This window comes from Ambystoma mexicanum, chromosome 3q, assembly GCF_040938575.1.
Source record: "Ambystoma mexicanum isolate Mex_15411 chromosome 3q, UKY_AmexF1_1, whole genome shotgun sequence".
Taxonomy (NCBI): domain Eukaryota; kingdom Metazoa; phylum Chordata; class Amphibia; order Caudata; family Ambystomatidae; genus Ambystoma; species Ambystoma mexicanum.
Genome location: NC_090926.1, coordinates 491,379,792 through 491,394,858, shown reverse-complemented (window position 1 = coordinate 491,394,858; position 15,067 = coordinate 491,379,792).

Below are 15,067 nucleotides of genomic sequence, written 5' to 3'. Positions count from 1 at the left end.
AGTTTTTTTTTTTCTTCGCGCACCTCGCCCAAGACAGCTTCAAGGCACAAGCTTTGCACACTGCAAGACTCTTATTTTCAAAAGAGGCACTTTCTCTTGTCATCAGATTCTACTCCATGTAATTTTGCAAAATGTCAAAGCGTCTTTTAGCCTATTTTAAACTGATTAATGTCTCATTTAAAAGCATACGTTTTTTTTTTTCCTTCTTTTTCCTCATAGTTTGGCTTCACGAGCTCAATCCATTGCAATGTACGATCTTTCAAAAGAATCCGCAACCCACTAAATCTTTGTGCTATCTTATCACACACAGATTTTTCATTCTGTTGTACCATTGCCAGAATATAACCACTTATTTCAGTGCATTTAAAATACAAATGCCATGTTTAGTGCAGCTCCCTGCACATTTTTTTCCTGCAAGAACAACCCACACTCCCTATATTGCTTGTGGGCTGTTAAATGTGTCAGCAACATTTTTTCATCATGTATCAGTCAACAGGTCACTATTTCCAAACATGCATCAGTTATAAGGCAACAGTACAAATCCATGGCATATTGTGGGAACAGTCAAAAATACTCTAGGGGCAATTTAGAGGCAATTTAGAAAAATATAAATTGTTTTTTCCCCCCAAACCATTGCAAACTGATTCTGCAATTTCAAATCAATACACAAAAATCGAAAATCCAAATAACATCACTCACTTTCTTTTTTAAGTGAGTCTCTCACCCATTATAAGCATGGCACAGCTTAAAATGCAATATAACCATTTTAGTGTGTTTCCTTTAAACAGAATTCGCCATCACTAGCACATGGAATTTACAGTTGCCAAAAGAAAAACAAACCCTTTAGGCTCTCAGCACAGATGTTACTCTTTCTCCTAAGCACGGCTCATTCCCCACATTATCTTCAGGAATTTCAACACTTCAAAAGCATACATCAAAAAAGTGAACCTTCGCCTCCGAGTCAATGGTTAGATTACTATTCACAATTTGCATGTCAAATCCTTGCAATTATTTTTTCCTGCCCTCATGACAGAATAGAGTTGAGAACTCCGTCTCACTTTGCATTTCAAATTACAACTTTAAACTGGGGAAACCGCATGATAAACTTCTTTCCTAATTGAACATACATCTTTCTTGACCATTCATCGGAGCGCTTTAAACAAAGCCATTTCCCGCTTGTTTATCGCCTTGTACTCCCTTGGCTCCATTCCCAAGCAATAAGTCAGTCACGACTGATTTACTGAAGGGAGTCTTAACCACACAAGCTATCGGCCACGGCAAGCCGACACAACGCTGCTGTCTTTTGAAGTCTCAGAGCTGCAGTGAGACCACCAAGGAAATGCGACAGCCTGCTATTCACTCTACACTGTGTTCTCTCACACAATTTGTCATTTCACAGCAAGGCACTGCTCTGCACAAATCCCACAAAGCTGCCACCAAATGTCTTGATATGGGCAAAATCTTCCTCGGGGCCAGCCCTTTGAGAGCAAAAAATACCCAATTCAGCCCAAACTACAGGTTCTATTGTGCTGAGCAGTGATCTCATGCTAGTGACAAATGACACCTTTCAATAGGTTTTAGTATTTATTCTAAAACAGCAAATTTCATATACATTTGGGATTCAAGTTAGAGAAGATTACAAAGCACAAAACTTAGATAAACATAAAGAAACATAGAGAAACACAGTCTTACGCCCCTTCAATCAGCACTGGGAGACCCTGGCCCTCATAAGCTAGCTTTAACAAGCCCCGCTCAGTCAGAGAACAGCGCTGCAGGATGCCGTCAAGAGCTCCAAAATTCCGGGCACTTGATCTGCTCGAACCAAGTCCACAGGAGGATCTCCCACCCGAGTCATGTGAGCATGTGTATTTTATAATCTCGTGCTGCCCGTCCGTGACGCACAGTTCCAGAACTTTCCCTGTGCAAAATATAGGCTGGCTCATGGAAAAAACCCAGCTCTGTTAATTTCTACTGTGCTTCTTCTGAGCCCCTCCCTGGCCCATCTGCGCGAAAGCTGAGGAATGTCTTATCAGTGCCATCCCAGAGAAAAGGAAGATTAGCTTGGGGCCATGCAGGGCTACCGTTAGTGAGGCAGAATATTCTAAGGGAAGCAGGGATGTATTAACCCCATCTGCAAGCTCTAAAAGGCATGCACTCATAGCTTAGTGTTTATAGCGCTTAAGACTGGCTATCTAAGTGCTATATAGGTGCCATAATGTTCCAAACACTCCAAAAATACCTATTAGCTACAGAGCTAGGGCCCTCTCCCTGCCTGTCTATCAACAATGCATAATGTGACCTATCACTCATACTAGGCCTGCATATTCCTTGTAGCTCACTTCTGCATAATGGAAGTGCTACAATAGACTACTGTCAGCATTTTTAGCACATACCTTGAATACACTATTGGCTTTCAGCGGCTAATGCTGTCATCTAAAGCCCTGATTGGCAAGATTGCAATTTTGTGTATCACTACAGAACCTCAATTGCAAACAGCAGTACATCCAGAGCCGCTGGACCTGACGGCCTCTCGAATGCTGATTTAAAAGAAAACATCGATGAATGGTCGGAATTTTGTGATATCCTGTTCAAGGCGATAATAAAAGAAGGAAGGATCCCTGCAACCTGGAAATCAGGAATCATTGTTCCGATATTCAAGAAAGGCTTACGGTCTGAGCCAGCAAATTACCGCCCCATCGCCCTCCTTGACGTTATAGGTAAAGTGTTTGCAACTCAGCTCCTTAAACAACTCACACTGTGGATTAATCACGAAAAAATCTATGATGACCGACAGTCTGGGTTCGTAAAGGGAGTGGGTTGCAGCACAAACCTCCTAATATTAAACCTACTAAAAATAGATGCCATTCGATCAGGCCAGAAAATCTATCTGGCATTTATTGATATGGCAAACGCGTTTGATGGAGTAAACAGGGAAATCCTGTGGTGTAATTTAAAGAAGAGAGGCTGTGATGTGAGTTTGATTAGAGCCATCAAAGAACTTTACTCCGACACCTACATTCAAAGAAGGCTAGACAAAGAAGGAAATCTGTCAAATCCAATTCCTACAGAAAGGGGAGTAAAACAGGGCTGCCCATTAGGGGCAACCCTGTTTAACTTCTACATCTCGGATGTAGGAAAAGCACTGACAAACGTGATTTCATTTCCGCCAACCATCAATGGATTCCATCTGCATCACATCTTATACGCAGATGATATGGTGATCTTGGACCGAACACCAATCGGTCTACAGAGGAAATTGTCTGCATTGAAGATCTATTCAGAAGAACTTGGGCTAGAGATAAATGCAGCCAAATCAGAAATCCTAGTCCTGGAGAATAAAAGAGGAAGGAAATCTGGCAGGTATAGATCAAGTTGGTTCGTGGGATCAAAGAAGCTAGAAAAAGTGCAATTCACAAAATACCTGGGCACAATAATCAACTCCAGCATAAATGACGAACCAATGGTAAACATTTTTTTAAATAGCTGCAAACAATTAACCTTACAAGGGATCGTAATGCAGAAGAAATTCGGGAAATTCACGTGTGAGCCAGTGAGAAAATGTTACCAAAATAAAATTACACCGATCTTGATCTATGGGGCAGAGAACATGTTTGGCTGTGACCACAAGATATGGTCTAGGTGTGAAGGTTTCTTCTGGAAAAAAGTTCTTCAAATACCACAAAGTACACCTGAACGCAAGGATTACATGGAACAAGCTATTGCTCTTTAGGAAAATGCACGACGAAGCAAACCTACCACCGTTCAAAATCCTATTGGGAAACGAAATAGGTGAAAAAAAGTCGGCCCTAAGAGACTGGAAACAGCAATGTGGAGAAATCCTCAAACAGCTAGGGACGGATGAGTCAACATTATGGAATAATCCAGATTTTGTAAAAAGAAAATTGCTGGATCTCGACTGGATCACAATTGGAGAGAGAAGAGCCTGTCAAAAATCCATGATAAATCAACCAAAAGAAGCAAAAAAATGGAATACTCTTCAGAAATATCTGGCACTGGTTCCGTGCAAGCACCTCAGAAAACATTATTTGATGTTTCGTCTAAACATTCTAGAAACAAAAGAAATTCTGGGAATCAGGCGTGCGATATCAAGGGGAAACACTCTATGCCGATTCTGTGGGGAGAAAGATGAACATTTAAAACACCTCATTCTAAGCTGTACTGAACTAAACGACCAACGTGATAGTTGCATGGGAAAGATGATGACAAATTACCAGACGCTGTCTGAAGAAGAATGGTGGAGACAACTACACTTGACTGAAAGCAAGCCACTGATGATTGCAGTAATGCGATTTTTGGAGCTCCTGCAGAAGCGCCTAAAAATGAATCCGGTGGTTGCCTAAAACAGCGGCCCGCACAGTTATAGGTCAGGAGACCAACCTCTCTGAAAGGACTGATAAGACAGAATATCTGTTGGTGCAAAGGTAGAGGAATTGGGGGTAGAACAAGTCTGGAGAAGTAGACCAATAAGGTGTTTAGTGAAAAATAGTTAAGGACTATAGATGGAATGTTGATCTTATGTTAAAGATAAAGTTTTTCAAAAGTTTGTATAAACTAAATGCAAAAAAAAAAAAAAAAAAAAAAGAAACGGGAAACAATCTTGATGAAGGTAGTGTGGGCATCTGGACTCCAGCTGTAACCGTGCAGCCTTCCGGGGGTCATTTTGTAAAAAGGATGTTAATTGGATGCAGAAGTAGACCTCCAATGGTAGCCCTTATGTGCTGCTGGGTCCCCTGCATACAGATTTCAACTAAACAATGAAGTGGGCAAAAGTAGAAACAGGCAAAATCACGTTTACCCTTTGCTTTTACTCCTCACACACTGCAAATAAGTCTGATTGCATTATGCCCAGTTAGCACCAGGCTTCTGATGTCATTCAGGGCCTCAACCAATCAGGGGTTTACTCCCTGGTCTTGCTGCCTTTCGAGATCCCTTAATAGCCAAACACTGCAGACTCCATTTTACCTCCCTACCTTCCTTCCCCATGCCCCAAAACTGTGTGCACTCTCTCCTTCTCCCCATTCTGCTGCCGCAGATCATGGCAAGCAGCTCCCTCCCCCGACCACTCCCCTACTAACATCTGCCCATGTCACCATGACCGTTGCCTCTCTGACCCCTGTCCACCTACCCATCCTTTTTCTACCCGGCGGCTTCACAGAGTGCTGGGTGAGTGCAGTTGCCAGCATAGCTCGTTGAGCTGCACAGCATTGTTACAGACCCCAGTCTGTTTTGTGCGTCGCACCAGGAAGTCAGCCGGAAAGCTTTTCTACCCGGTAACTGCACAGAGTGCTAGTGAGTGCAGTAGCCGGCATCTAGAGGAGACTGGAAGCAGACTCATTCAAGGTAACTCTCAGGGCCCTAGTTCTGATTCTTGAAGAGAATCATGTACAATTTACACAGCAAAAACTCTGTACCTATAAAGGTGCCACTTAAATTTGGCGCAAACGCTTTAAACAACATGATGCAACATGGCAATGTTGTGTCTTTATTAGGGAAGCCACTGATAAATAGTAAAGTACAAACTGCTTCTGGCTCTTTCTCCACATCATTGAACTCTTCCGTATCCAACCCCGCTCAGGACCATGCACTCATGATCTACCTACATAAAGAAATAAATCACAGACTTTTTCCAGATAAAAAAGTGAAGGTGACATGACAAGAGTTGGGTTCCATTGTGAAATCAAAAATGGTTGTTTTGATATATTTATAGGGAATAAGCTGAAAGTAGGAAGGCAATGGAATCAAAGTGTCAGTTGGTTAAACATGTTTGATCCTTTGAAGAAGTATTGTACTACGATTCACTTATGGTGTTTCTACTTGTGTTGTTTTAGTACTTTGTATGTGTGTGATGTATTATGATCATTTTTATGATTGTGGTTTTAAGAAAATATGATAACTGATGATTAATAAAATTTGTGATAATCTTTTGGAAATTTCCACTTGATGTGGGAAGAGTGAAGGGCGAGACCTGAATAAGCTATAAGGTTTCTTTTTGTATATAGAATAGATATTCTCACAGAGTAAGAAATCTGTTTATCCTTAGCTGTGATTTTGAACCGTTTGTTGGAGAACAGGGTTGTCTATGTACTGTGAGCCACATCCAGTGGGGGCAGCACTAGTGTCAGGACACGGTCACCCATGAGCCAGCCAGCCCAGCCCGGCGGAGCAGACGCGGCGCCCACGGGGCCGCGGGGCGGCAGTGTGGCACTGCTGCAAATGCAATGTGGCCGCATCATGGTGGATCGTAGTAAGAGTTGGCGGTGCAGTGCGGGGGGCGATTCGGGGCGCACACTCGCAGTCGGGCCGATGGCACATGGTGGCATTTGTTTCGCGCACGGCACGCCGCCCACCACCGTGGATGTTATGATGTCAATTGACAGAGCAATCATGTACATTTCACGGCGGCGGGTGGACGGAGCAGGTGGGTCCGAACTGCCGAACACGAACAAACAAACAACAGATAGTGTAAAAATAAAAAATAAAAAAAGACAAACAACAGTAAAAGTTTCACTTGCTTCACTTACCTTTTTCTTTATGGCGCCGGCTGGCGTTGTTCAGCAAGCACGGCCTGCCCGGTGCCCGCCCCTGAGGAACTCACTCAAGTAGGCCGGGCCGTGGAGGCGAGCACACGGAAGAACGGAACACGAGTCTGATCACCCAGCCTGGCCTCACCTCACGCCACGCCTTAAGTGAATCCTGCCTCTGCTCAACAACAGAGACCCACGTGACTAACCCACCCCCACACACTCACGTCATCATGTAATTTCACTGGCTAAAGCCTGGAGCCTGGAGTCAACAAGTTAACAACACAGCCAATGAAAACTGTACATTCTGTGTTACTATAGAATTCTGTTTTTCTGCATAGTAAAAACAGAATGTTGGTTTTCATTGGCTGTTGGTTGTTGTGTTGAACTCTGTAGGCCCAGCCAGCCAGGAGACAGCCATGTCTCTGCAAGGATAGCAGTGAATGATTTATTGATCATGATGAAACTAGTTAAAGCTTAAAGTGTGAACAAACAAAGGAATTACACGTGCGCAGCCAGCTGCCCAATGATGTTCCGGTCCCCAAAAAAGAGTTCCAGTGGCCCCCAACGCCTACCACCGGCACAAATTAAGCACTCGGTTTAACCCCAACCCCTGCTGTTTGAGATGGGCATTGAGGTGTACATATGCTTCAGGATTCTGCAGTTTATGTCCTCTTTTAATTTTTAATTAAAGTGGGAATTGTCGTGTCCATCCTGGGATGGTGACCTCCTCTCCAATTTGAACTTCAACTGCATACGACAGCAATTGGGCTGACCAAAATGCTTTTTCAGAATTGTCAAAGCCCATGGGTTTGCCCCCTACTCGGGACCAGGATTTGTAATTTATAAGGTCCAAATTTATTGCAAACCGATTGAGAATGTCACTGCCTAAATAGAATGCAGCAGGGACATCTCACCCAACCCCACAATTATGTTCCATGCTTTTGTTACCTATAGACATTTTGAGCATACACCTGCTGGGCAGGAGATGTTTGGAATTGGGAGTTTCCAGGCCCATTTCCCACTTATCGATCAATTTAAATGGAGGAATCTTTTGGGAGTGTTCTGAACATGGCTTCGCTGATGAAGCTCATTCCAACGCTCACGCACATTCGGACGAGAACAGACTCCTTCCCCTCATTTAACTGATTAGGGAGGAACAACTTTGAGCTGGTTTCTCATCACTTTTGACTATGGAAGTGAGTTTGTCAGATTGTGAATCAGTATAAAATGTCAAAGTATTTCATTCCAGTGTGGAATGGAACTTAAAACTGGAAGGAAGGTTGATTTTCAGGAATGGAGAGGAGTTCCCATCACCAGTTTGTTGTCCTACAGTAATTTGTGTCACGTCAGGTATTTGATTGTTCTGGAAATGAAACTCAATATGATCAGATTTTTGTTGAACCATGTGGCATGTGCCATTTAAAGTAACATGGTCGACACTCTGTTTTAACTTTATTGGCCTGTTAGTATGAGTACAGAGGACCTTGTTCACACAGTCTATTACGGGGGACAACCTGCGCAGGATGTCGTTCCTGAGTAGACAGGGTGGTCCCTCTGGATTCACAACTATGACCGGAGGTTTCACCTTGTATTGCCCAATTTTTATTTCCAAATCCTCAGTCCCCTCAACAGGAATTTCATTCCCGTCGAAGTTCTGGAGTTGTCCAGGAAGAGGATTGAGAGGGATCTGGTGTCTGTCCCCCTTCCTGAATTTAGCTGCTCAAAGGCTCTTTTTGACAGAAGAGTGGCTTGGGATCCAGTGTCCACCAGTGCACAAATTGCACATTATCCTCAAGTGGGCAAAGGTAATGGGCATTTTGGGCAAGCTGGGTCGTCAATTTCTTTATTTTGGACTACGACACAGTGGCGTTTTGGACAATTTTCAGTATTTTCTGTACCAGAGTCTGGGAATCTGTAATAAAAAGTTGACATCCTGAAATAGATGGGATTTCGGAATCCCCTTTTTCCCCTAGGTCAGTGCTGCCCCTGCTTACCTGGAGGAAGTCACTAGGATCAGTTTGTGGGGAGGATCCCTCATTGACTGTTTTTTTCTCAGAATGGCAATTCTGGGGTACAGGGATGGGTGACTCTGAATCAGTCCCCACGCCCTCCCAGTCTTCATTCAGATCTCTTGGGACCCATTTTTCTTTGGGAGGAATTCACCCGTCCCTGAAGGAGAAGATTGTTTTCCGAGAATCCTCTAAGCATATTTTCCCCTTCAAATTGGAGTACACTAACTTCTTCCACAAAATGGGCCTTTTTGTGGTCTTTATTTCTCCTACCCACCCTCTGTTCCATGGGTTGCAGATTTTGAGGGGCAAGAGATTTTAGTTCCGGTTCCGGGGTGTCCAGGGGCTTTTCACAGGTGAGAAAGGAAGCTTCCTCTAGGGCTTTGCAGCCCCCTTCTCCCGTGCCTCCTCCTCGGGAACCGGTGAGTTGTCAGGGTTTTCTCCCCGTCATTGTTAGGGGGGCCAGACCCTGGGTTTGAGGGGTTCTGAGCCGCTATGTTCATCTGAGGGTTCGGCTGAGCCCTCAACATGCGACCCAGATCCTGTGTGAGGTTCTGAATCTGGTCCTCCAGTTGGGACACCCGTTCCGGCTAGTACGGGGGGTCTTTGTTCATACCTAGTGGTTTCATGGGAAAGGTAACTATCCCTTCTCCCAGAGTACCTTGGGTCCTGGGGATTTTGGTAACCCTCCACCCTTGGCCTCCCCTCTCCTGGATTGGGTTGTCTGGGCTACTGAAACCAGTGAAAGAACGGAGGGTTGTCCTGCAGGTTGGGGCTTTGTGGATACCGGGGAAAGAAACTTAGGTCAAGATTAGGGGGATTACTGCCCTCCTGATGGAAGTTAGGAGGGAGGTTTCCTGTGGCGGTACTTACCTGGTTGGACCCCCCCATTGGGCTGGGGGAGTGCATACATACTCCAAGATAGGCTGGTTGCCCTTGTATCCGGGACTTATATAATCAGGAGAGTTAGGGGTCCCATTGGTGGGATTACCTCCCTGACTGCCACCTGTTGTTGATTGGCCAGAAGGCATTCTTGGCCTCTGATTTTGCTGGTTTTGGGTAGGTACATTTTAGGCCTCCCATTTCTAGGTCCAACATGGGGGCAACCTTCATTTCCGCCACCATAGCAGCAGCAGGGGTGTTGGCTAGTTTGGGTTTTTTTATCTGGTTTTAATTCTCTGCAGGTTTTTTGACCTCATAAATGCGGTTAGCCTGCTCCATTACTCAGTTCAGGAATCTTTTATCATGAAAATCCCTCACTAGCTGGGTCATGAAATATTTTGGGAGTGCATGAAAGTAGGTAGTTATAAACTCCCTGTTATCTGTGCGCACCCTCCTAGTGGTTTGTGCAAAGGCACATTTTAGCTCCTGCACAAATTCTCGTGGGGCCTGATCTTCTCTGGATTGCAGATTATAGGCCACTTTGCAAGCCTCTTGGGGGTTTCTGTGGGTGGAAAAGTGTATCAAAATGGCCGCCCTTTTGGTGGAACATCTTGAATGTTTTTGGTCTTCCAGTCCAGCAAAGATGATGGAGTACTCTGGAGAGAATGTCCATTTAGCATACTCTATGCAGTTCTGGCTGTCTTTAAGGTGAAAAGTGTCCACCATTTGTTCATAGAGTTCCAAATTCTCCCAAACAGAATACTTTGCATTTTTGTGGTACATGGTTATAAAATTCCTAATGGCCTTGATCTGCCTAATGGGGTCTTCCGCCATAACTCTATTTAGTTAATTTGCCTTCTTTGTCCATATCACCTGAGTCCACTCGCCCTCAGACTCAGAGGTGCTACTGCTTGAGGACCCCACATGATCTTCTAGGCACTCCCTGATTCTGTGGGCTTCTGAGGGGCTCATGGAATGGTGGAGCCTGGTTTCTTCTCCCCTGTGTCACACAGGAGAGTCGTCTTCTGACTCCTCTCCCCTTCCAGGGTTGGCAGAGTATCCCCCCCAATGCCCTGATTGGGTGGAGGTCTTCAGAATGCTCTTTTTGGGCCTCATCTCATTCTGTTTTTCTGGAAATTGAACCAATTGGTGCATTTGGAGGTAGTATTACTGCAGATCTAATTCCCTGACTTTCTCCTCATAGGAGACTTCCTTGTCAGAGACATCAACCTTAACAATTTTGTATCTATACAGGGACACCCGTACATCCATTTCTGGGCAGCGCTGACCTGTCAAATCCATCATGCTAGGCCTATTTAATTCTCACGGCCTTATGGTTTCTTGCTCATGTGAACCAGTAGACATAAAGTCAACAGTGCACAAAGCATTAAATGGGTTTGTGTCCCTTAGTACAGAGGTCATCATAATATGATCAGGGGTTGCCCTGTCCCTCTCTACTTGTTCGGGGTCCTTCCAGCTTGGATGAAATCTAGCACCCTCTTTCTCCAACCTCACTAGTTTCTCCTTCTCAGCCCCTACCTCTTGATAATAGGCAAAGAGCTTCCACCTGCTGGTGGAGCCCCTCTTTCTCCTCAAAGAGGGCCTCATTGTCTCTTTGCGTTGCCTGTATGGTCTGGGAACACTGAGACAATTTCTGTTGTAGGAGGTGAACCTCCCTTTTCTGCACATTTAGAGCCTCTATGGCCTGCTCTAACCCGAGTTCCATTTGTTTCCTAGGTCCTGTTAATTTTTCACATTCTTCTTTTATGCCAGTCAGTCCCTGGAGGTCTGACTCCCTTCTCTCCAGATTGGTTTTTAAATTACACATTTCCTGGTATAGGGCCTCTTTCTCCTGATACAGAGCACCCCTTTGTTCAGCCAGGTCATCCATTTGTTGTGTTATGGCACTTAATTTCTGGCACTCTTCATCAAATTCTGATTGAGAGTGGAGGTCTCTCATAATTAATTTACTATTTTCCTCTTCCAATTTATTTTATCTGATTCTGTAAAGTGGCCTAGTTGCACCTCTTCCAAAGAGTCAACCCTTTCTTGAAACTCCACTCTTAAGGTATTTACTTGGGCCTCTTGGTCTGCATTATTTTGCTGTTGTAGAACCAAGTCTTCTTTTAGCTGTTTGATATAGTTCTCAACTTGGACGCAGTTCTTGTCTATTTTTCAATTTTTCATCCACTAGTTTTAGCTTAGTCTGAATTTGAGTTAAGAATTCAGATTGGTTTTGCACCAGAGTTCTATTTCCTCAAATTTTTCCTGCATCACCCCCATGTGGAGATACATGCAGGCGGTGATTTGGACCATTTTAATCTGCTCTTCTTTTAGATTTGGATTCATGTAAAACTCACTTAAGGCTTAATGTAACAGGCTACCATCTTGCCACACATCCGTGTCCATGGCTGTGACCTGTTGCATCATCTCTGCTAGCCAGACTTCCTCATCTTGTTGGTGCTATTCTCCTCTGACAAATAACTTGTGCAGAAGGTACTCCATGGCCATATTTATCTCTACTGTGGTCATTTTGGAAAGTGTTTTTTCATCATTAATGTATTTATGTAAGGGTAATCTGTATTCTGTTGCTCTTTGTCTAGGTTGGGGTTCATTTATCTTTAATTTTATCCACAGGCCTGATACTTAGGATTTTTGGGGAGGCGCTTCTACAGCGTAACACAGTGTTCCAACCACACGAAGTATCACTACCTTGAAGGTTAGCCTGCTGTGTTAAGCTGTCATGGGTGAATAAACAAACCCAAATCCCAGACGAGCCCCCAATGTGTGAAAGATTCCAATCGGGTGTCACATACCGGACCAGGACCCTTGGTCTTATCCTAGGATGTAGCGCTCAATGACAATACTTTTCTTTATTTTCTATGAATTCGAATTTAGCCGATACCCAACCCGTCTCACCCCCCCTTTTACAAATACCCTGGGTCACAGTGGACCATGAACCAGGCCGGTGGGTGGTAATACAATATTTATTTATTTTAATTTCAAAGGAAATCACACAATTTTTATATTGGGCAGCAATCACCAATGGAGTGATAATTACAATGAAAACCACTGAAATACACTTGGTTAACCTTCTACAAGAACATATAAAACCCTTTGCAATGGCATAAAATGACACTCCGAATTTGACAAATAATTAATCGTATGTGTGGTTAAATAATGATGTACGCATGTTTTATCACAGTATCAGGGATGTTATATCACTGGCAACCATAAGGTAAGGTATCACAAAAGGCATACAGTTCAAAAGCTACTTGAAATGGAGAACATAGTGCAGTCAAAATCACATATGGAAAAGTTGCAATTGACACTTTTTGCAGTGTTAAATGTCATAACGTTTTTTATTTAAACGAGTGAAATATACAGAATTGGAATGCTGTTTTTAGGCTGGGTGATAGATGCGTATCACAGGGATCATATAGAAGTGAAAGAGTGACTATAGCTGATTACTTGGATAAGATTTTCAAGATGAAATAAATTCGGTTTTGGTAAAATAAAGCAGTAAAAAAGAGAAAATCAGTTTGGAAAGAAACAGGACACATTTTATTTAAACTAGATTATCAAGAAGATAGCACTGCCCATGAAAAATGTTGAGCGGCCGCGTTAACCCCCTTCACACTGTGTGTCTCTTTAAGTGGAAATGAATTACATTATTCAAAATATTGCTGAGGAGTTACAAGATGGGGTGAATGAAAGGATGGCACTAACACTAGGAAATCAAGGACAGGATGCACAGATAATTCTAATAGTTTTACACAAGTTAACACGGTATGAATAGGATTACTTAGAGAATAGGACAAAGACAAAGGGTCAAGATGGGATAGGCTATGTGTTGCTATGGGATGGGGAAATACTCACAATCCGCACTTTAGTTTGGGATTTGGGACAGGCAACCAGGTTCTGGACTTAACGACTCTGGTCACAGCACGGTGGGCGCTGTTTACATCCAACAGGTGGGCAAGTCTGGTCACTGGATGGCAAGGGCACAGCGGGCATGCAGGTAGTGGGCAAAAAGTTGGTCTGGTCACATGATACTCCCAAAAGGGTACCATAGCTTTTCCCCCTTGTTATTGGGATTTTAGTGGGGTTTCTGGATAAATGGCCTTGCTGGGATAGGATCAGCTATGCTTTGGCCTGGCTGTAGAGTCTGGAATCTTGCAAAAGTGGATCTGGAATGTCTGGATATGCAGGTGCTGGAAATTCAGGAGAGAGTCCTGTCCCTGTGAGCTCCCACCCCTAATGGAAAGCGGGTGACATAACCGGGTATATTATTGGGCAGAACTAAGCTAGACCTACCCCCAAGAACCTGATAGGTCAGCCTATGTTGGTCGCCAGTCATTTTTGCCTAAAATGATTTATGATATAACTCACACATTTATACAGTTGTGGCGCACTTGCAAATTATGTAGGCAGAGTACATATTTTACACAGAGCATAATATTCCAATTCTCACATTTGTAGGACTTTGTTACATCCATCTAATAATTTTTCATCATTTTCAATGAAACTAATTTATCTAAAATTCTTTAACTATATACATGTGTATATATTATCATAAGGCATGTAAGTATTGCATTTCAATGTGGCATCCCATATACTTTCCTCAGAATATCCAATTCTCTTCCATTTCTGTCCCCAATATGCCAGTGAAGGCTACCACGTCTTAAATTAAAGCCGCCAAAATTGCATCTAAATTGTGAAACTTTCCCATTACTGCGTTGTCCAATTTCGGAGATAAACAGTCTTGAAATGTATTAATAAAATAGCCTTTGGAGCCAGATGACCAGCATTGTCTACCAAATAAGGGCATAACTGCCAAGGCTGCTCTAAAGTTGGCTTTGAAACTCCCCATGTCGGAATAAAAAGTATATTGTGCCGCGTGTTGTAATAAATATATTAATATTGGCCTACGCCAAGCTGCTCGAAAGTCACTTGCGAGATCTGTGTTACAAGGTCCTGACCTTTAATCTATGTAGGCCGCCATTCTAGGTCAAACCGCCATTTTAGGATTTGTGTGGAAAAGTCACCCTGTGAGCTAAAATGGTGGACGTTGTCATTGCAAAATACAACATGGCCGTCTTGACCTCTGTACATCGCTAATGTGTAATCTGCCTGCAGGCTCCTTGTTGAGGTCATGAACTGAGACCTTGTCCTACGTTGACCTATGTGTAAAAGGATTACTCGCGCAAGTAAACCAATCCACGAGTATGTATTATGATAATGTATTTACACATTGGACAAAGAACATCTGTTTTACTATATTGTATTAATGTTTAAGAAGACCTGCAATACAAAACTTAGAATACACAGCTAATGCATATGCTTATTGTTACATGTAATAAAGAACAAACCAGTTAGATGCGGTTCTTTGAGACTCGGCAACGAACCCTAGAATTGATGATGTATAAAGTAGAATATTAACCCGAAGATGGGTTGGCCATAGCGCTCACAAAATGTATAAAAAGCGAATGCAATCTAATGTACAGTCTGTCACTGAACACACTGAACCACGCTGGAGTTCGTTGTGTTGTACTGAGGGCCGATAGCTATCTGACTTTGCACTGTTTTGTAATTGTATCCGATAGAGAATAAACTACTTTGTATGTTCCT